The following is a 24,716-nucleotide window of genomic DNA, read 5'->3' as shown; positions in this document are numbered from 1 at the left end:
CGTCCAAGTTGTGTGCTTGTTACTAGAAGTGAGTGCGTACAAGGGTTTCATCACTTGCGAAAATTTAGGAATAAATTTTCGGAAGTAAGAGGCCAAACCTATAAACTGCCTAAGCTGTGTGACGGTCGACGGTGCAGGTAAAGAATTCAAAGCTTGTATTTTTCCCGGGTTTGGACGAACTTCTCCGTTACGAATTACATATCCCAAATAAAGTACCGACGTCTTCAGAAAAGAACATTTAGCGAAATTGAAAGAAAATCCGGCGTTTACGAGAGTGTTTAGTACAGTGTGCAACCTTTCTAGAGCTTGATCTATTGAGTCGGCGATTATTAGAACGTCGTCCAAATAAACAACGACATACGAATAAGCGAGGTCGCCTAAGGCCTTGAAAATGGCTCTCTGGAAAACGGCTGGTGCATTTTTCAACCCAAACGGCATCGTCACGTATTCGTATTGACCGTCGGGGGTAACGAACGCAGTATATTCCGTCGAGTTAGGGTGAATGGGGATCTGGTGAAATCCGCTAGCCATGTCCAGGCTAATGAAGTATCTCGCACTCTGCAATCTCGCGATTTGGTCAGCAATAAGGGGTAAGGGATACCGATCCGCGACCGTATTTTTATTCAGCGCTCGAAAGTCTACGCACAATCTGTCTGAGCCGACCTTCTTCTTCACGAGTATTATAGGGCTCGCGAACGGCGAATTACTAGGTTTTACAATTTGTGCTTTAATTAATTCGTCTATCCTCTCGCGTACTATTCTTCGCTCTTCCACGCTAAGCCTGTAAGGGCTTCTCTGCACGGTGACGTTGGGATCGATTAGCCGTATTTCCAACTGGCCCGTACTGACGCGAGTACGCGGGAAACCCGTAATGAATGATTCTTTAAATTTTTCGAGAACAGAGATTAATCGATCTTTATAGTTACCGATCACATCAGTGTCAACCTCGTTAATGCTGACCGCATCTTCCGCGACTTTACCACAAGCGTTAACGACCTTTGTTTTACAAATAACGAGGCTATCTTGCGCGATATTTACGTCGAATCCCTGGCTCAAAATCTCGCGACCAATCATGATGTCGTATTTTAGGTAATCGTCAGCAAGGACATGAAAAACTATCTCCAATGTAAGACCGTTAATACGAACAGTGGACAAAATCTGAAGTGTACTCTTAATACAAGTATTCCCGATCCCCCGCATCACTACCACATCGGTTATTCTTTTACCCGAAAATTTCGAGGCTAGGGACTCTTTGATTAACGAACACTCGGCCCCAGAATCAAAGTAAAATGGATACGACTCACCCAGATGGCTTAATCTACCAGCCGGAGCTTCTACTACACAGGAGTCGATCCGGCGTTCGTCAATGGAATCGTAGTTTCTTTTCCGCGATGATGGGCAATTAGGCGCGATATGTCCCTCCTCGTGGCATTTGAAGCAGGTCACCTTCGACGATGCGGCTGGTCGTTTTTCCTTCGGGTTTCGTATATCCTGCTCCTTCCCCGTTTGTGTTTGCAGGCGACACTCCGTTCTCCTATGTCCGTGAGCACCACAGCGGTAGCACTTAATCCGAGGAACTGATAGCTTGCTGCGTTTAGCTTCAGGTTCCGTTAGTGAATTTCTTGGCGAAAATGTCGGCTGATCGTTGTAAGGGAGAATCCTCATTTCATCATGAAATTGGTCCTCCGTCCTGATATTATTCGCGAGCGTTAGTCGCCGAAAGCGTCGATCTTGTGAACTCAGCATATAAAGGGCGAGGGCATTGATCACTTCGGCCATCGTTAGATCTTGCAACTTCATCTGCAGCATGGAGCGGAGGCGACTACCGTACGCTCCCGGAGATTCAGTCTCCGACGGTCGTTCTCTGGATATCCTTATTAACGCCGCAGCGGCTGTCTCTCTGCCACCAAAACGCGAAAGAAATTGTTCCTTAAAAGTTGGCCAGGTAAGCTTTCCACCGCGCACCATTTGTGAAAGACAATGCGCAGTAGAACCCCTTAGGGCGCGATTTAGAGCGGAAAGTAACGCACTCTCTTGCATCGGGTGGTCTTTCAAAATCAGATCAGCATGAGAGCACCACGCGGATGGATCGGCGCCCGCGCCTTCGGGGTCAAAACGTGGTAACGTTGCATCCTTAGATTCCGTACTCGGTCGTTGCTCCCCCGGTTTGTGCGCTAGCGTCTGAATTAACTCGCGCATAAGGTCCATTTGCTCTTGTGGCACTTTAAACGGTTCTGATCCCACTTCTGATGTCAGACCCGGATTCGAATTGTGGGCGAGCGACGACTCTTCATATGGACTAGCCATCGTTTCACAAAGCCGAGATTTTATTTACACGTATATACAGGTCTATCACTAAGCTTAACAAATAATAAGTACAACTAATAATAAGTCTAACAAACACTAAGCCTAATGAATAATACGATCTACGAATAATTAAATTAAATAATACTATTAGCAATGTTTGAGTTCAAACGAATCCACGGTCACCGGGATAACTCCTTACTAAGCGAAACTAACTTAGACGCAAATGCGATCGTCGAAAACGCTCGATGTATCACTCTCCAAGGCAATCGCAAGAATGCCAGCCTCGTGGAGATTTTTCTCCCTGTACGATTGCATTTTGTTTTCTATACCCGTTTGGAAGCATCGAGAAGGTTCCAAACGCCGTTGCTAGGCACACTCGTTGGAAGCATCGAGAGAGTTCCAAACGCCGTTGCTAGGCAGTTTCTGCCTGGAGTTTTGGTTACTAAATACAATGTATGTCCCATTGCATCGGCACCTCCGAGGCAACATCACACGTGGCTCGGCCCGCTCTCGAGGCCGCATGCCGCCACAACCACACTTCTCGGAAAACACATACAACCACTCCAGACCTCCGTTAGATAAAACATCCATCTCGTGACCGTAGCTACGTTCAGCGACCGATTGTCACCTCGAACCCAATCTCGCTTATTACAAATCTTAAACAATTACAACTATAATAAAATCTAGGCTAAGGTACTAGAGGATGTTCCCAAAATTTCCAAGGAAGGGCTTCGGCTTTCCTTTCATCTCCGACATACTGTACATGTGTATACATTACACGTGCAATACGTATACGAATACGCGTACGCATGCACGAACTGTCATGACAATATGTACAAATACATATGATCTACATACGTATGCGCGTATGTATGCACGTACAAGTAAACGAACGAACTAAGTAAATGCTATAAAGACTGTGTTAAAGAGAAATTGGCATTAACAGAAAATGTTTTTTGAAATTATAACGTAACGTAGGATTGGATAAAATTTGGTAGGTATTTTCGGCGAGTATCAAAAAGGAGTGAGCAAACGTTTTGTTATAAAGAGATTAAATGTTAAAATGTAAAATTAAATGTTGAAATAATTATTAAATGGTAAATGAATGGAATTTCGAAGAAAAATTAAATTGTCAAATATTTATTTTAGATTAAGTCAATGTTTATAAGCCACCTTGTACAATTAAGGTTATTAAGAATATGTTAAACTTTTAAAACAACTCGACTCTTATTGTGATACACAGCTTATCCATTATACATTCTAAACGCACCTATCAACGCACATTTAAATACAACTAATTCGTAAATAATGATTTCTGATATAATTTGTTTGGTTTTAAAAAGCAATAGAAATACAAAGAAAAATAAGAAACAAAGACATCTATATTCGTATTATCCAAATATAAAGAGTCAATATATTGAAATTATTATGGAAAAGTTGATATCTTTTGTTTGGCTGAAAAATAGTTGTTGACAATACCGATATTACATATTATCTAGTCTCTGCGCATGCATGCATACGTTTTAAAGTTAATTATTTGAATAATTTCCTTCTAGTTGGAAATCTAGTTGGAAGAAAAATTTGCAAATGCCGTTACCGTTTGGTCAACGTAATAAAACGTAATAAAACGTAATAAATATGATTAAAGTTCGTTATTATAATATCGAAATGTTGTTTTGCAAAATTTTCTCATTAAAACTGAATATTATTTACATATAGAATATATACATACTATATAATATCGAAACGAATATTTCTTAATTAATCTTGGCCCTGTTTGTTTAAACGGTATTCGATATTTTTGTGAAAACGACGTAATTCCAGATACAGCTAACTTGAACGATGAGAAAGCGTGAAATACTTTAGATTCAAATATATAGCACAGCTGATATTTCAGAGTATTTGTCTTTGTTTATTTTGCGATTTTATCAGAGGTAGAAGGAGTATTGAGGTAGAAGGAGACATCCGAATATATGTTTGCCCCGACGCACACAGGGATATGAAAACGGTAACGCGATATGACAATGTCGATATAGAATGCAGTTTATGCAGTGGGAATAGGTATGCGCGCATACGTGCAATGTGCGCATTACGAAGACAAATCCGTGTCGCGCGAATGGCTTTCGTCGGGTATACGTAGTCGCACACGACACGTACATGAAAAGAAAAAAAGAGAAAAATAGAGATAGGGAGAAGGAGCGTGTACTGGAAACTCCCTGGATCCTTGAGACGCGGATAGGCCTAGTGAGACTTATGAATATTGATGAACCTTTCCCGACGTACTTACTGGCCCGACCGCACCTCGATCATTTGTTGCTACTCGACGGCAATCTTCCTCTTTTCTTCCTCCTATTTGTTTTCACAAAGTAAGTTTTTCGAGCATGTCGCGTACTTATTGCTAGCTACACTTTTTCCTCCGCTCATCTACTTTCTTATCCAATCGACTTACGACGATTGTAAACGTACCGCCCCGTGTATTATAAATATTGCCAACAGAGAAGCGTTAAATACGAACGTGCTTCGGTTGCACACGATGATCGTTAATACGAATCCCTTTTAAATCTGTTCGTTTCCCATTGCCAATTTGCTATTAGCATTTAAATGTTTTTGGTGAAAATAAATTAGCCTGAATGATTTTTTAAATTAGTCAACCTAACCCCAAGGGGTTCTGGAGGACAATTCTTCGATCTCATCTATATGACGATGAACGATGCGTTTGGAAATATGCAGGATAATAAATCTGTATTTTTGATTCAGCAGACACGCGACTGTAAATGCAATTAGGCGGTGATGTGGACAAGTCGAGGGGAAAGTAACGCAGAAACGCAACATTCCTTTACGTTCCAGTAGAAACGTAAGATACGCGACGATATAATTAGTTTTTATTTATTTTGGGGTTAGGTTGACAGGACTTTACAGGATTGGACAGGATTTGGCAGCATTTGACAGCATTTGACAGCATTTGACAGCATTTGACAGCATTTGACAGCATTTGACAGCATTTGACAACATTTGACAGGATTTGCCAACATTTGACAGGATTTGCCAACATTTGACAGCATTTGACAGCATTTGACAACATTTGACAGGATTTGCCAACATTTGACAGGATTTGCCAACATTTGACAACATTTGACAACATTTGACAGGATTTGCCAACATTTGACAGCATTTGACAACATTTGACAACATTTGACAGCATTTGACAGCATTTGACAGCATTTGACAGCATTTGACAGCATTTGACAGCATTTGACAGGATTTGCCAACATTTGACAGGATTTGCCAACATTTGACAGGATTTGCCAACATTTGACAGCATTTGACAGCATTTGACAACATTTGACAGGATTTGCCAACATTTGACAGGATTTGCCAACATTTGACAGCATTTGACAGCATTTGACAGCATCTGACAGCATTTGACAGCATTTGACAGCATTTGACAGCACCTGACAGCATTTGACAGCATTTGACAGGATTTTACAGGACGCGTGATATAACCTGGAAAAGAAAATTGCGAATCGAAATATTATGATTTACATTTACTTATTTCTATATGAAATAACTTTTTTGTCCAGTTGTAACTCGCGTCTTGCCACACCCTATATATATTTTATATATACATCGGATTTTCCTTTTAAATAAATCATACAACAATAGGGTAGAGGCTGGGAATGTTACGCTATCTGTATATAATGGGAATCATGGGAAGGCGATCTAACTAAGCTATTAGGCGCCGCTACCGATCGTTTTCTATCGGCATCGGCGGTGTGAATTTTTCCGAAGCGCGAAACCAATTGGACGCGATCTCGTTGAGCCAGACGAAAACAAAATGCGGTACTGTACTTACACGAGACGACGGTAGCTGGCTATTGCAGCCGATGCCAAAGCGAACCGGTTTCCCGATGCTGCTGAAAAATTCTTCTCGACCGGCTATAATAATTTTAATTGACACTCAGACCAGACCGCTGAGTATCCTCGATCGGCATGCATGTACATATAACCTCGTATAAAGTGTCGTATCCAGCAAATGAAAAATGGGCATAGTTCGTATTTTTATGTAACCTTGGTCGTCTTATCTAGAACGTTTTTATTTTTTTCCACCGCTTTCGATCGCTCGCCGATCAACTATCGTAGAATATATCGTAATACAAGATCGATCGCGAAAGCAACGTATTTGAAATTCACGTTGATTATAATTTTTCTTAAAATGATCTTTAGCTGTGAAAGATAAATCCTATCGAATATGTTACATTTTGGCTCGATCGCGGATAACAGTTTTATCTTTAGCGCTGTACAACGCCGACAATATATTAATTATAAAAATCTTGATTGTAGCAAGTATTTTGAAATTTGTTTGGTATTTCGATTTCGATTTCGATTAATCGTCGTTCGTAAGTAAAAGGAGAAATCGGAGAATGCTGAGAATGGGTAAAATAAGAGAAAAGAGGAAAAAGAAGAAACGAGAAAACGAGAAAACGAGAAAACGAGAAAAAGGTATATGCGATTAAGGTTAGAAGGCGCGTTCATAAGCGCGCAGCCATGGAAAATATTCCTGTGAAGTTGTTACGTAGGAACGTATGCGCGTTCAACGAGATATTAATCGTGTACGTATGTATATGCAGTTAGGCCTACTCGAGCTGACTGGCCCGGGTGAAAGGAAAACCCGCGCCTACCTTGCAAGTGAAACACAGAGAGGGGGCAGAGAGATTCCACGTCGAATCCAGTACTTTTTGTACTTACGTGGAACGCGATTGCAAGGAAAGCTTCTATGAAATACCTTAGTATGCTCATTGTGTAACTTACAGTCTTTGTAAACGTGCAATTATCGCACGTTATCGTTCGGTAGAAGCAGCAAGACAATCGATCGTATGAAATTTTTCGACTCGCTCGCATGTTTCTCCTTGCTCGCAGCTTTAGCGTGTACTTTCTAAGTTGAGTAAAAGTGTTTCTTCTATCGTATTTAATTCTTCTATCGTATTCATTATTAAATAATTCGATTGTTAAAACGTCTGCTATAATTTTAAATATAAATGTTAGTTTCTCACTAAACTATCGACTCAAATATCGACTAGGCTATAAATTTATAAAATGTTGTTTCCTAGCAACCGAGTCTAGCGATTCTCTCGTAGTAAGTCTCTCGGTAACTTTACCATACAATCTGATAAAGTAACTTTAATTTAGATACGCCGATATTTTGTTATTTTGACGTAACAGAAAAATACGTAGGTGAATTAGAAAAAGGATTACATAGGATTACAAAGGATTGCATTGTGCGATACCGTTTGTACCGACATTTGCTTAAAGAAGCGTACGTTTCGAATACGTCAATTCTTTTTACTTTGACATGGCAGAAAAAAATATGTGAAAAAAGTTATATGCGTTCTGTGTACGTAATTTTTGTATTAATTTTTTTATTCATTTTTGTATTCATTTTTGTTCACGGGACGAACGCATTCGTTCGTTTTATATAAATTTGAGTTTGACAGTTTGTCTGATTTATGCACTTCGTAACTCGTTGCGCACGTATATCCCTCTTTGATGTCCGTTTAGAGAGGGAGATATTACGTCGCCGATACGCATTTCCGCGAAACATGGCGTTTTTTTTGGTAATTAAAATTTGTCTCTTGGACCCAACCAATTAATCCGATAGTTTTTAACGATTATAAGAGAATCAATGTTAATAATAAGTTGCATTTGTTGCAAATGTTAATAGTAAGTAACGTAGCATTTACGAAAGAAGACGCGTTTCAGTCGCTCGAACGTAAATTAACTTTTGTTCGCGCCAGCGTCGATTAAGAGAAGAGGTACGGGAGGAGGTTGTAACCCTTTTTTCTTTACCTTTTTTTTAAATTTACCCTTTAAAAAGATACATTTGAGGGAAAACTAAACTAAACATTTTTGTTTATATTTCAAAGACCATTTAAAGAATGTTTCTACGAAGGAGGCCTGCGGAAGCTTTAGTCCGACACTGTCTTTGCGTCATTCTGTAAGTTATGAAAATCATTCTGCAGCGTAACGTTAAAACGACGCGAAACGTTAACGATAATCTCTAACGAAAAGTCTGGACGTGGAACGAACGGTGGATGTGCTCAACGATAACGTCTTACTTGGCCCGCGTATTATCAGCATTGACGAGACTAACGTAATAGGAAAACAAACGTGGCTGGTCGTACTTGCTTCTTTCATGGTCATTCTGAATCTTAATCGGGGCCTACGGTATATACATATGTACGACCCGCTCGAAATAGAGCCGGCGTCGTGTACTCTTAAGGTCATCGATCCCTCTTCCGCGTCACCTGCCATCCTCGTATCTTTTATCTAGGCATGAACCTAACATCGATCGATAAGCAAATCGAAAATACCGTAATTATGCGATTTCCTAACTTTTCCCAATTTCCACTTTTTATATTTTCAAATTCGATTTTATGGCGAACGAAGCGTTGTATGAAAAGAAATATTATCTTTTGTATTATCGATTTATTCCCTTTTATTATCGTTTCTATTCGTTCATCGCGAATCATACAGACCCTTGTCGATCGTGCTACGATTACATAATCGTGCCGATTAGGGGCAAAATTTTGTTTGCCCTGTAATCGAAAATCGATTCTCGGATGAATTTTTCAAATTACCGACAGAAAGTATAGCCAGAAGCTTACTTTTTTTCCAAAGCTTTATTCTATTACCAAATGGACAAGTGAATCGGCAGAGTTCGAGAAACTAACGTACTTTTTAATACACGTTTATAATTCGCATAAAGAGAACGGAGTAGGTACCTGTGGAATACTGATAATCGATACACTCGATCGATAACGAATCTTTGTATATTTACAACCGTAGATGAAATATGAACGTCGTAATTACGCTATAGGACGATTCAGCAACGTTATTCGTTCCACTTGAACGTATTAAAGTTACTTTTTTTTACTAAAGCTTTTACTATCGTTTACTTACTATCGTCCAGTTATAAATAACGTTAAATTCAAAATTCAAGGATTTTATGGTATATCGAAGTATATAGTTATATATAAAAATAATAATAACAAGTATATAAAAATAATTTTATTTCCTTTTGTTAATTATCATATAGGAAAATTTGCATCGTTTGTATGTCTATACACTGTACACTGTACACTGTACACATAAAATACATGTACATATACGGATGGTTTTTGAGGAATGCGTAACTATACGAAACATTTTTCAAGGATCATTTTTCCAGTAGAATGGTAAATTGTGCGATACTGTGCAACGTAACGATAACTTGTATCAAGGATTTATAAATAATTGCGTACGGAAAATCAATCTGCAAGTGAAATAGTAGTACTGTTAATAATATTATACCGCTTTTACCGTATAAAATATTCGATTAGAACGAGGCGGCTGGCTAAGGACGCGATCATGCCGCTCTCTGAGCGGCGGACGCTGAGCGGCGAACGCTAAGCGGCAAAATTGGCATGTGAAACGGTGGCGTTGACTGTATCGTCGCTCCTTCTGCTGCTTACCGTTTACCTCTCTGTATGATCACGGTGTTGGCGGTTCTGCAGTTGGCATCTTTTTCCGCCAAACGTTCGTAAGGCCGAATTTTCATAACCGTCCATTTCCGTGAACAGCGATCCTCGTTTACGGCTTTAGCGACCCAAAATACCCCCGAAAAGACACATCCGAATGAAAAATTGTCCATTCCGTGAGAGAATAATAATTCTTCGTCGCCAAATAAAAACATGTACGCAAATAATCGGACTAAGGTAAAAAACGACGTGTTTTAACCACTTGACTAATTAACTGCCATTCTTATATCTTGATATATATATATATATATCGATATTTACGAATCGAAACTATACGATATCCGATACCATATCGATAATATGCGTAATACGTATGATATATCTGATAAAATATATACCCGTTCTCGTTGGTTCGTTGCATTTTATTATACAAAGTCTTCGCTATATTCTTCTATATCGCTATATTCGCTTCGCTAATAAAAGAAAAATTTATATTAGAAGAAAAATATATGAACATTGTATGTAGAGTGTTGGGACAAAGGACAAGTTTCGAAGTCTGCGGATAGAAGCGAAACGGAGAACTTGGAAAATAGGCTGGAAAATAGAGAGAGAAAGAGAGAGAGAGAGAGAGAGTGACAGGAACGAGAACGTTTTCTCAAGTTCTCGATAAAGGTAAAACGTTATGAGACTGCGTTCGTCCAAATATACGAAAAAAAGTGCAATCCTGGTGCATCGTGGTGGATGGCGTGGTTAAAGTAGGGAGAAAAGACCTTGAGTCGCGTCACGTGACCACGAAGCTGCATGGGAGTTGGGTAGGGCGGTTGCAGAGGGCCTTGACCTTACCGTCGGCGTCGCAGCCATAGTTGTAACTACCATCGTCGTGGCCTTTGCGAACATCCGAGAAGAGGCCGATATAGCCGCGTGACGCTTCATTTTCCTACGGTTTAATTCTTCCCGTTCTCCCGCTCGTTGGTTACACCAAAATTTCCACTCTTCCACGATATCCTACCGACTAATAGTTACCGCTGTACGAAGCAATGTCGTCCGTTCGTCGAACAGATGTTTTTAAAAACTTTACGAGTCACAAGTTAGTAGTATGAAAAATATATACAAGATCGTATACTTGAGATTTCAAGTATATAATCTAACTTTACGTAACGTAACGTAACGTAACGAAAATAGAATTAAATTTTATGCGAACAAAATTATGTATAAAATTGGTAATTTATATAGAAATAAAATGAAATTTTCCCCCGAGTCGCATAGCTTTATGCGAAATTCAACGCGCGAGCGAAAATTTATTAATTAATTAATAAAAAGCATAGAAAATTAGCTAGAAAATTAAATAGAAAAATAGTCGGTCGTAGTATGTTTTACAATGTTTCTTGTCGCTTTCTCGCTTTCTCGCTTCATTTAGCGAACAGTTCTTACGGTATATGATGCATATTACGTTACGAAGGAAAGAAAAGACTTGTATCATGAGTATTTCTGGAATATGTTCAAGGACTGAACGGTAATTGCAGAAGAAATAAGGTAATACGAAATTTATCGGTAATATGAAATTTAGCATATACGCGTAGTTAGGAAAGTTATTTTCTTTTTATCGTACGATTCGATCCGTCCTATCCGCCACAGTCCGAAAACTATATTTTCTGAAACTGTATTTAAAGATAATATCTTCCGTAGAAAATGACAAAACCGAAACAATGTTTTTTTCTCCTTTCGTATCTGATTAATAAATAATCTCGTGTAAAGATATATTATACGTTTTTGTGTGTGTGTGTGCGTGTGTGTGTTTGAACGATATCGCAAATTTCTTCGCATCTTGGATAAATATTTGGTCACTGTGATTTACAATACTCGATTTACAAAGTAACCATGGTAGTTTTTAGTAGGTATTAAGATTAAGCGATTTGGAACGAATTAACGACGAATTGGAGGTAACGTTTAAGCGATAGCGTTTTTCACGAGAAATCAGCGTATTATAAATTTGCGTCTGTTGAAAGACGTAGCAACGTGTTGCCTGGACATACATAATTAACGGTATTGACGCATCCAGAGTATCACGCGCATCCACGTTCTGTAACGGACAAAGAACGGAATTTCGTATAATAATTTTTGTTTTCCCTTGCTCGGTGCATTATATCGTGCTGCATGATCGCCGAGTTACAAACAAAAGATACGAGTACGAAGCGCGTTTATGTTTCCGCGCGAAGGTCGATCGGTGGTTCTGCGGGACCGGAAGTGAACGGGATGAATAATGTACGCGCTCACAAACTCTAAGTCGGACTCTTTGTTAATAAAACGCCTAATATTCACTGATCGTAAGGCGTTACTCTCTTCGTCGATGAGATCGCAAGAAAGAATGAGTTTCCGTCCCGATCTCACCGACAGCTCACCGACAACGAGACTGCCGACACGTTCGTCGACGAGCCGTTCGTCAACGAGACTCCTCGCAAACGAGACACCAGCTTTATGTCCAAGCACAACATCTTTCCACTCTCTCTTCTCTTTCCTCTTTAATTTCCCCCTTTAAATAGTTTTCCCGCCATCTTTACCGATGCACAGTTTCCGTTTCCGTTTCCACGATCTCGTAATTGCTCGAAACAGCACCTTTCTTCTACTCGAAATGTTCACCTTTAATCCGATCCGGTAAAAAACATCCGTCTTATTATACGCGAGATATTAACGTGTACAGCGTCATTTTCCTACCAAAGCCACAGCAACGACAGAAAATCGTAGAAAGCACGTCGTACACTTTCGTCGTGTGCGAAAACTTTGCACACTGCAACCTTCCGATAATACGTCGATACCGTAGCTTCCCCCGTAGCTCTGTTACGTTCTTTGCCTCTTTCAAATCGATCGCTGTATTAGATACGTTACAAACGATTACTATGTTCAACGACGAACAATACCAACTTAACCACCGATTTACGCTAAGAAGATCGTAGATTTACCATTTGCAAAGGAAAAAGAACGTTTGTTAATTTCTGAATTCTAGTTTCTTCTTTGCTGCGTCTCGTTTACTAAAATCAGCCAGTCAAGATATTATCTTCGTATCGATGTCGTAGAATGTAAATACTTTTTGTAAGAGCGTACAAAATATCGAGCAGAGGGCAAACGGATAAACGAATACATTGTTCAGAGATGTCGAATCGATCCGATTCGAGGATCGTTTCCGAAATTTCATTATTAAGAGAAGGTCGACCGATAACCAGATTCGAATTCCCTCGCCTCGAATCCGTATTTCCAGAAACAGAGTCGGAATTACTCTGTCAACACCTTACCACGACCAGTATTCCGTTCGCATAATTATAATAATTTCTCGATTCATCCTCATTAAGAGCTACAACGAATTCCAATACTTGGCCAGCGTAACTGTAGCCACCAACTGTTGCAACGGCTACGAAAAGTATTTGTACGTCCTTCTAAGTATTACAGCATTTACTATTTTATTACTATTATACAATATACAAAGTTCCGTATCTTTACTCGTTTAGTCGTATGTATTTTCATACGACAGCGAGAAATTTATTTTCCAAAAACGAATTCGAACGCTACAAAGCGAGCGTTAGCGAGTTTTACATTTCATTCCGATTTATACGTAGATGCTGAATTTTGTATATACGTAGCTGGAAAATCGCTCAAGGGCGAAAGATGCGACAATTCCGAACAAAAGTAGCAAAGTAGTAGCAAAAGTAGCAAATGTAACAAGAAATCTGGATAACAGTCTAAACTACAGCCTTAAACAGAGATCTCCGAGTATATAACGAACTTGATACCATCGCTAGTTATCCGTTGAAAGCTTCGAGGTTCGTAGCATTGGTGCCAAGTTGCGTGATTTATTACCATCGATAAACCACCTTTTTTAAACATGCTGGCTGTCGGACGCGCGCGGACATCGATATCATTGACCGAGTTTCCCTGTTCCGCAGGTCTCTAACCCTTTTGAAGATCGTGGCTACATAATGGAAAAGAGTACCGACGACACTGACCGAGTCCCTTTGCCTTTGCTTTCCTCTCACTTTTTGCTTAACCAGATCTTTCACGTTGAACGAAGCGGCAGTCGATAGGTTGATTTTAATAATCAGACTTCTCTTCCTCTCTCTCTCTCTCTCCCTTTCACTCAGCTTTGGCACGTTGAAGCTCGGTTATCGCGCCTGGATTGTAAGCGCCCTCCTCCTCCTCCTCCACCACCACAAAAAAATGCGTCCGATTATTCGATGTAGGAAAGTAAGAGAGATAAAAAAAATGTACTTCTATTATCGATAATTGACAAGAGAGATCTTTTTCTCACAGTCTAAAAGATATTCGATGCTGAATCGGTTAATATAATTTCTGCCTTTCCACTTCCTCAACCCGATCGAGCGTTCGCTTGACTGTAAAAAATTTCATTTTCAATTCGATTAATTTTATTTATCGATCGTTATCAACGATAGAGTCGTACGCGTGTTTTAAGAACCAACGAAGAAAGAACGTTTTAAGGAACGATATTACTTCGATATTCACGATATCGATATCAATAATTTTCACTTTTCGTTATTAATTTCCCAACTATTTCAAATGACACCGTATAATTCGCAAGAATATCGATCGTCTTGCAACAACAAAGCGTCGATCCCTTCGTTTTTTCTCCCCTTTCTCGTAAAAAAAATCTTCAAAGTATCAAACGGGCATATACTCGTTGGTTAAATACACAAAAATTCAAATCTTTCGTTTACGAATTTCGTAACGTTCTATGCAGTTTCGTTCACACTGCGAAAAGTGCCAAGATCTTCGGGCAATCGTTTTCATTACCTATTTTACGATGCCCTTTTCGTCGCATTGCGACCACCGTCACCATTATTTGATCGTCGAACGACTCTAAAACGAATCGATCTCACATTATCTTCCAATGGAAAGGCTTTCTTACAGCCTCATACCCGTCACATAGCCACCAAACAGTTTCATTATCGATGATTCTCACGGTCGATCATCGACGATCAACGGTTCGTTCGAGCGTAATAGCTGCACATAGCCACTGTCGTCGAGTTCGTGTCCGGACGACCTTGATCTCGGCCGTCGTCGATTCAGCCTACGTATCGTATCGATGGGAAAAAGAAAAACGAAAAGGCGCGGATAGAAAACGCGAGTGAAACGATAACACACGGTAGCAGTGACGTTACCGCGTCGGTAAGCACGAAATCGATAAATTGTGACGAATCGATCGAGTATCGGATGGATGAAAAATCGAAGAATTTGCCACGGGTCTCCAACCCCTACTGACAGAGTCAGGACACGACCCTTTCCGAACGAGGATGCAGCGAGTCACGATCAGAGAGCAAGTACTCTTACTAACACGACGACTCGACGACTGGCGTCACGTCGTCGAGCTCATTGGCTCTCTTTCGTGACCCTCCTCTGACGCCCTCCGCCCCTCTCACCCGAGATCTAACTCGTATGCTTTCAGTCTTACCGCGGTGGCTTCGTTCCTTTCCTGTTCGCGACCTGTACGTGCGTGCTCTCTCTATACATTCGCCTGTCTCCTTCTACCCCCTAAACCGACCTACGTGACGGCGCGGCGACGCGGCGACGCCGCACCGCAACGCGCTCTCTCCCTCGCGTATTATATCAGCCAAACTTTTTATCCTCCTCGAATTCTGCGCTTTGCACATTTTTCCAGCATTACATATAGATTGAATTAAAAAAGTTGCTTAAAAATTATACCGCTACTACTATACAATACTATACTATACTATACTATACTATACTATACTATACTATATTATACTATACTATACTATGCTATGCTATGCTATGCTATGCTATGCTATGCTATGTGGAAATAACATTTTTAAAAACATCTATTTACTTTGTCAATAATATAATTCGCATAGTATAATTCTTAAGGCATTGTAGCGCGAGATTCTTCTGCACTTACGACAGATCTAAAAGCGAAGCGATCCATAGAACGTATATAATATGCAAAAATATCGAAATTATCCAAAGTATACAAATTATTAGATGAAATAATTTTCTATCTAGATTACATCTTTTTAATTATATTCGGCAAAATATACAATGTTATAAATATTCGATATTGCTTATTTTATTATTAATAAGCCCAATAAGCCGAACGAGCTTAAAACCAACATTTTAACTGTTTTATTATGTTTATTTTTAAAATAACATAGAAACAAACTAACTTTAAGTTATAAGATCAAATAAATTATTTTCGAGCAATTTTCCACTTTAGTCGACTGCTTCAAACGAATTATGATAACGAATAATACGGATATTTTCTTCTGCCTATTTCTTTCATTTTTTCCCTTACTCTAGTTAATTGGTACTGTACTTGTTACTGCAATAGCAGGTATTATGGTGTTGTTTTTGCGAATATAGTTCTATGTATTAATTAGCCAATTAATATCGGAGAATAAATGGAGATAAGATCGAAATAAGATTGCGCTTCAGGGTATAATTTGTTTAATCTGGAATATAAAAATATTAGATATATGTATGCATACTTGATTTGCAAGTTGCTATTTTGTTAAACATTTTCGTTGCCAATAACAATACGTATATATTAATAATCAGATACTATGTATATTATTATTACTTACTACTTTAGATGAATGATGAACGATAGTTTGGTTTATTCATTGAGTAAGCTCGGTGGTTTAGTTCATATTCTTTACCTTCGGCGTACACAGTTATTGTTTGCACCGAAGGGTGGCGTTAAATACTCCGCCCTAATCAATCGATCCAAGCGTTCAATGACGGCCATTTGATAAAACAATTCTCTCTGCGGTTAAGATATTTTTGCAAAAGCATTCTAGTTTCTTTTATACCAATCGTAAGATATCGAAAATCATTTATCTCTCCTAATTAATTCCTTACCTACAGTTAAACTAATAATTTATGATAATTACTCTATTCATTTATATCAATTTATTCATAGAATGTATTCATGGAATCAAGGGAGCAAGTGCAATTTAGATCAAAGCCAACCAGTTTTCATCATCCATTGATGCGTGCTACCATTGGTAAGTCGCATGGTTTCGTTTCTTCGACGGTAAGTTCAATGTTCATGTATAATTATTTGGAACCACATGCTGTACCTATTCTAATTGATAAATTTCAATACATACGCCGTGAGACACCGTGGAATGCGTGCGTTTTAGCCTTAATTATTCGTAAGATAGATTAGTCTATGTTAAGAGCATTGTGAGCTCATCGTGTACAATGATACTTATCCATCTTGCAAGGAAAATTAAAATTCTATTCTCTTTTTCTGCCGAAACACGCGTCCATTGATTCTTCCGAAAGATCGCAAACTCGTTCGTTCGTGCCGTGATTTTTATTTGATTTTCCGATTGATTGCAGTTTCTCTTTGGCTTCTGCCTACTTTTAGGGGCACATACAGCGTCAGTAGCTTCATTTTCTTTCTCTCGTCCCAGGTTAGACAAATGTGTCTTTGGTGCCGAATGCAAACCAGTGGGGCTACGAATTATCGTACTGTAATATCGTAGAATAGATTTGAATTAGAGATCGGTTGAAATTAGAAAGCACCGTGTACGTCGTCTTTTGTGGTTTGTTTACATCCAAGAGCGCCTAGTAACAGCGACGCGAGAAAGGATAAGCAGTGTCAAAACAGAGGTACGGTTTCATATTTCAAGGAATCGAGAGGCCAAAGTATGTGAGCCGAAAAGTGTGTGTGTGTGAGAGGACGAGAGCAAGAGCGAGCACGACCGGGCAGGATTGTATTGGCGAAGAGCAGAGCTAATTGAGTCGTTGAAGAGTAGAGTCGTTAGAGCTTTCGAGTCGTTGAAGAGTAGAGTCGTGAGAATTGATAGAGTTGTTAGAGAGAGAGAGAGTGTGTGTGTTAGATTCGTTGTGACGAGAGTGATCAAATAACTGTAAAGTTATTTGATATAGATACGAGTATTGCATTTAGTTTCCGTTAAATAAATATCGTTCTCTGTCCAATTTATATTTGTATATTCAATTTAATATTAATAAATTGTAAGTAATCGGAAAAAAATTTCTATCCTTATCTTCCGATATTACATATTTGAAGCATAAATTAAAAATCGACACATTGACTACTTCAAAGAAATTAGCCCGAACGAGACATAACTCGTTCATCGTGGTTTTCGCGCGAAGTAAATATGCGGTTTCTCAATCGTTGTGAGATTCCAACGACGTTAATTCTGTCGAAACGGCGACGCGCGACGACGATCGCACATTCTGTTGCTAGCGAGTGCTTGCAAATCGCGAAAGGTATTTCAAGGTGTAATTACATCCACATCCAATTGGATCGCACCTTCGTTCGGTTGCTAGGTCAACAACCTTCGATGTTATTCAAATAATGCAACGGCTGGGGCAGCCGGTAGCGAGTCGTAAAAGTTTCAATAAAACACGTTCCTGCTAGTGAACGTATGTTAAGACTTAGAGAAGATAGTTGGGCTGGTGCGTATAGATAAGTGAAGTAGGTGACTGATCTAAGGGTGGAAACCCGGTCAAGAGATGTCGACTGTTCTAAAGATGGAAAATCAGTAAAGTTCGGTGACGATGCTATTGTCACGTAAAATAACAAAATAAAAAAGGAATTTGAGGTAAAAAAATAAAAAAAGAAAACTTTATTTTTTTTCTAACATCAATACACTTTACAATCTACTTCCGAACTCTAGGCGTGACTTTCTAAGACTGACTCTTATGATTTTACTTTCGATCGGATCCGATTACTTTCTTTTGTCATCTCTCAACATCCCCACCGTCCATGCATTTGCTAGGCGTCCGGGATCGTTGCCACGTGCTCTTTCTTCTAGAACCTTCGGTGGAAGGACCGTTGGGATGTTGATGGTTCATTAGGCACTTCTGCGATATACATTGTCGCCGAGTGCCGCCACATCTTTATCTCTATCTCTATCGCCAGTCCGTCGGATTTGAAGTATGCCGGTTGTGACACTATGGCGGAGGAAAGCTAGCGATGGGTGTGTCTAGCGCACGGGACCATCGGATTTGTTGATGACAGTTTTGACTAGGAAAGTGAGGGCAATAGTCATTGCTTCTGATTGGATGAGAAAAAGGTTGGTGGGCAAGGGAATGTTCTAACCGCCCCGGAGAGAAAGTTGCTAGCCGGAGACACCGAACGTGAGAAAAACCAACTTTCCCGTATCATTCCGTAGTAGACAATAAATTTAAGGAACACTTGAAATAAAAGAACTATGAAAATGCCAAGATTTATGGTGGGTCCTGAAGACTATTGAGGGTACGCAGTAACGATGCGTAGACAACTGGCTGTCATGTTGCCCGCGGATTGGGGCCTGGTTTGTGTACAGAGTCACCGGACGTAACATTATGTATTAACGATATAAACGATATCTTATGTTTTGTTGTAGACATATCACAGCTTCAACTTTTCCGTCTTCTTTGGGAATGTTCTAACAGTGGCTCAAAAGCCAAGAACGTAAGTATCTTTACATATCGTACTTTAATTATGTCTATTCTGTATATTTTTTATATTTTGTATATTTTGTATATTTTGTATATTTTGTATACTTTGTATATTTTGCTTTGAACGCTATTAATTAAGGAATACAATTTGATTAAAAACTTGGAAGGTTAGGATCTTCTCGGGTTATTCTTCTATTAAAATAAAAAGAGTGTTAGTTAAAGTCTTAATATCGAAGTGTAAAACAAATAACTAACATATTTCAGAAATTATTCTAGATTTTAAACTTTCATATCAGAGTTTCAGTTTTTGTACTTATCGAAGTTTATTAGCATTTCAATCTTTGTTATTAGCAAAGTTACAAATTCAATAAACTTGCATTTTTCATTATCTCCAGCTTTCCAAATAATCAGCAGTCATTCATCGTGTTTTGTTCTGCTGGGATAGCGCGTCAGTTCGATGGCGTAACGCTTCTGTTCCTCTGTTCCTCCTAACGGTGAGTCGCATGCATTTCTGTTCCTCCGGTCACTCAATCGTGTGATAGGATGGAAAGATGCGAATCGGCGTGGGGTTGTATTACGTAGAACTTTTTGCGAGCATAACGACCGCGGATGAACCGAGAAATTATTATAATTATGCGAACGGAATACTGGCCGTGGTAAGGTGTTGACAGAGTAATTCCGACTCTGTTTCTGGAAATACGGATTCGAGGCGCGGGAATTCGAATCTGGTTATCGGTCGACCTTCTCTTAATAATGAAATTTCGGAAACGATCCTCGAATCGGATCGATTCGACATCTCTGAACAATGTATTCGTTTATCCGTTTGCCCTCTGCTCGATATTTTGTACGCTCTTACAAAAAGTATTTACATTCTACGACATCGATACGAAGATAATATCTTGACTGGCTGATTTTAGTAAACGAGACGAAGCAAAGAAGAAACTAGAATTCAGAAATTAACAAACGTTCTTTTTCCTTTGCAAATGGTAAATCTACGATCTTCTTAGCGTAAATCGGTGGTTAAGTTGGTATTGTTCGTCGTTGAACATAGTAATCGTTTGTAACGTATCTAATACAGCGATCGATTTGAAAGAGGCAAAGAACGTAACAGAGCTACGGGGGAAGCTACGGTATCGACGTATTATCGGAAGGTTGCAGTGTGCAAAGTTTTCGCACACGACGAAAGTGTACGACGTGCTTTCTACGATTTTCTGTCGTTGCTGTGGCTTTGGTAGGAAAATGACGCTGTACACGTTAATATCTCGCGTATAATAAGACGGATGTTTTTTACCGGATCGGATTAAAGGTGAACATTTCGAGTAGAAGAAAGGTGCTGTTTCGAGCAATTACGAGATCGTGGAAACGGAAACGGAAACTGTGCATCGGTAAAGATGGCGGGAAAACTATTTAAAGGGGGAAATTAAAGAGGAAAGAGAAGAGAGAGTGGAAAGATGTTGTGCTTGGACATAAAGCTGGTGTCTCGTTTGCGAGGAGTCTCGTTGACGAACGGCTCGTCGACGAACGTGTCGGCAGTCTCGTTGTCGGTGAGCTGTCGGTGAGATCGGGACGGAAACTCATTCTTTCTTGCGATCTCATCGACGAAGAGAGTAACGCCTTACGATCAGTGAATATTAGGCGTTTTATTAACAAAGAGTCCGACTTAGAGTTTGTGAGCGCGTACATTATTCATCCCGTTCACTTCCGGTCCCGCAGAACCACCGATCGACCTTCGCGCGGAAACATAAACGCGCTTCGTACTCGTATCTTTTGTTTGTAACTCGGCGATCATGCAGCACGATATAATGCACCGAGCAAGGGAAAACAAAAATTATTATACGAAATTCCGTTCTTTGTCCGTTACAGAACGTGGATGCGCGTGATACTCTGGATGCGTCAATACCGTTAATTATGTATGTCCAGGCAACACGTTGCTACGTCTTTCAACAGACGCAAATTTATAATACGCTGATTTCTCGTGAAAAACGCTATCGCTTAAACGTTACCTCCAATTCGTCGTTAATTCGTTCCAAATCGCTTAATCTTAATACCTACTAAAAACTACCATGGTTACTTTGTAAATCGAGTATTGTAAATCACAGTGACCAAATATTTATCCAAGATGCGAAGAAATTTGCGATATCGTTCAAACACACACACGCACACACACACACAAAAACGTATAATATATCTTTACACGAGATTATTTATTAATCAGATACGAAAGGAGAAAAAAACATTGTTTCGGTTTTGTCATTTTCTACGGAAGATATTATCTTTAAATACAGTTTCAGAAAATATAGTTTTCGGACTGTGGCGGATAGGACGGATCGAATCGTACGATAAAAAGAAAATAACTTTCCTAACTACGCGTATATGCTAAATTTCATATTACCGATAAATTTCGTATTACCTTATTTCTTCTGCAATTACCGTTCAGTCCTTGAACATATTCCAGAAATACTCATGATACAAGTCTTTTCTTTCCTTCGTAACGTAATATGCATCATATACCGTAAGAACTGTTCGCTAAATGAAGCGAGAAAGCGAGAAAGCGACAAGAAACATTGTAAAACATACTACGACCGACTATTTTTCTATTTAATTTTCTAGCTAATTTTCTATGCTTTTTATTAATTAATTAATAAATTTTCGCTCGCGCGTTGAATTTCGCATAAAGCTATGCGACTCGGGGGAAAATTTCATTTTATTTCTATATAAATTACCAATTTTATACATAATTTTGTTCGCATAAAATTTAATTCTATTTTCGTTACGTTACGTTACGTTACGTAAAGTTAGATTATATACTTGAAATCTCAAGTATACGATCTTGTATATATTTTTCATACTACTAACTTGTGACTCGTAAAGTTTTTAAAAACATCTGTTCGACGAACGGACGACATTGCTTCGTACAGCGGTAACTATTAGTCGGTAGGATATCGTGGAAGAGTGGAAATTTTGGTGTAACCAACGAGCGGGAGAACGGGAAGAATTAAACCGTAGGAAAATGAAGCGTCACGCGGCTATATCGGCCTCTTCTCGGATGTTCGCAAAGGCCACGACGATGGTAGTTACAACTATGGCTGCGACGCCGACGGTAAGGTCAAGGCCCTCTGCAACCGCCCTACCCAACTCCCATGCAGCTTCGTGGTCACGTGACGCGACTCAAGGTCTTTTCTCCCTACTTTAACCACGCCATCCACCACGATGCACCAGGATTGCACTTTTTTTCGTATATTTGGACGAACGCAGTCTCATAACGTTTTACCTTTATCGAGAACTTGAGAAAACGTTCTCGTTCCTGTCACTCTCTCTCTCTCTCTCTCTTTCTCTCTCTATTTTCCAGCCTATTTTCCAAGTTCTCCGTTTCGCTTCTATCCGCAGACTTCGAAACTTGTCCTTTGTCCCAACACTCTACATACAATGTTCATATATTTTTCTTCTAATATAAATTTTTCTTTTATTAGCGAAGCGAATATAGCGATATAGAAGAATATAGCGAAGACTTTGTATAATAAAATGCAACGAACCAACGAGAACGGGTATATATTTTATCAGATATATCATACGTATTACGCATATTATCGATATGGTATCGGATATCGTATAGTTTCGATTCGTAAATATCGATATATATATATATATATCAAGATATAAGAATGGCAGTTAATTAGTCAAGTGGTTAAAACACGTCGTTTTTTACCTTAGTCCGATTATTTGCGTACATGTTTTTATTTGGCGACGAAGAATTATTATTCTCTCACGGAATGGACAATTTTTCATTCGGATGTGTCTTTTCGGGGGTATTTTGGGTCGCTAAAGCCGTAAACGAGGATCGCTGTTCACGGAAATGGACGGTTATGAAAATTCGGCCTTACGAACGTTTGGCGGAAAAAGATGCCAACTGCAGAACCGCCAACACCGTGATCATACAGAGAGGTAAACGGTAAACAGCAGAAGGAGCGACGATACAGTCAACGCCACCGTTTCACATGCCAATTTTGCCGCTTAGCGTTCGCCGCTCAGCGTCCGCCGCTCAGAGAGCGGCATGATCGCGTCCTTAGCCAGCCGCCTCGTTCTAATCGAATATTTTATACGGTAAAAGCGGTATAATATTATTAACAGTACTACTATTTCACTTGCAGATTGATTTTCCGTACGCAATTATTTATAAATCCTTGATACAAGTTATCGTTACGTTGCACAGTATCGCACAATTTACCATTCTACTGGAAAAATGATCCTTGAAAAATGTTTCGTATAGTTACGCATTCCTCAAAAACCATCCGTATATGTACATGTATTTTATGTGTACAGTGTACAGTGTACAGTGTATAGACATACAAACGATGCAAATTTTCCTATATGATAATTAACAAAAGGAAATAAAATTATTTTTATATACTTGTTATTATTATTTTTATATATAACTATATACTTCGATATACCATAAAATCCTTGAATTTTGAATTTAACGTTATTTATAACTGGACGATAGTAAGTAAACGATAGTAAAAGCTTTAGTAAAAAAAAGTAACTTTAATACGTTCAAGTGGAACGAATAACGTTGCTGAATCGTCCTATAGCGTAATTACGACGTTCATATTTCATCTACGGTTGTAAATATACAAAGATTCGTTATCGATCGAGTGTATCGATTATCAGTATTCCACAGGTACCTACTCCGTTCTCTTTATGCGAATTATAAACGTGTATTAAAAAGTACGTTAGTTTCTCGAACTCTGCCGATTCACTTGTCCATTTGGTAATAGAATAAAGCTTTGGAAAAAAAGTAAGCTTCTGGCTATACTTTCTGTCGGTAATTTGAAAAATTCATCCGAGAATCGATTTTCGATTACAGGGCAAACAAAATTTTGCCCCTAATCGGCACGATTATGTAATCGTAGCACGATCGACAAGGGTCTGTATGATTCGCGATGAACGAATAGAAACGATAATAAAAGGGAATAAATCGATAATACAAAAGATAATATTTCTTTTCATACAACGCTTCGTTCGCCATAAAATCGAATTTGAAAATATAAAAAGTGGAAATTGGGAAAAGTTAGGAAATCGCATAATTACGGTATTTTCGATTTGCTTATCGATCGATGTTAGGTTCATGCCTAGATAAAAGATACGAGGATGGCAGGTGACGCGGAAGAGGGATCGATGACCTTAAGAGTACACGACGCCGGCTCTATTTCGAGCGGGTCGTACATATGTATATACCGTAGGCCCCGATTAAGATTCAGAATGACCATGAAAGAAGCAAGTACGACCAGCCACGTTTGTTTTCCTATTACGTTAGTCTCGTCAATGCTGATAATACGCGGGCCAAGTAAGACGTTATCGTTGAGCACATCCACCGTTCGTTCCACGTCCAGACTTTTCGTTAGAGATTATCGTTAACGTTTCGCGTCGTTTTAACGTTACGCTGCAGAATGATTTTCA

Source organism: Bombus vancouverensis, unplaced genomic scaffold (genome assembly GCF_051014615.1).
Source record: "Bombus vancouverensis nearcticus unplaced genomic scaffold, iyBomVanc1_principal scaffold0027, whole genome shotgun sequence".
Taxonomy (NCBI): domain Eukaryota; kingdom Metazoa; phylum Arthropoda; class Insecta; order Hymenoptera; family Apidae; genus Bombus; species Bombus vancouverensis.
This window is presented reverse-complemented; position numbering follows the sequence as displayed.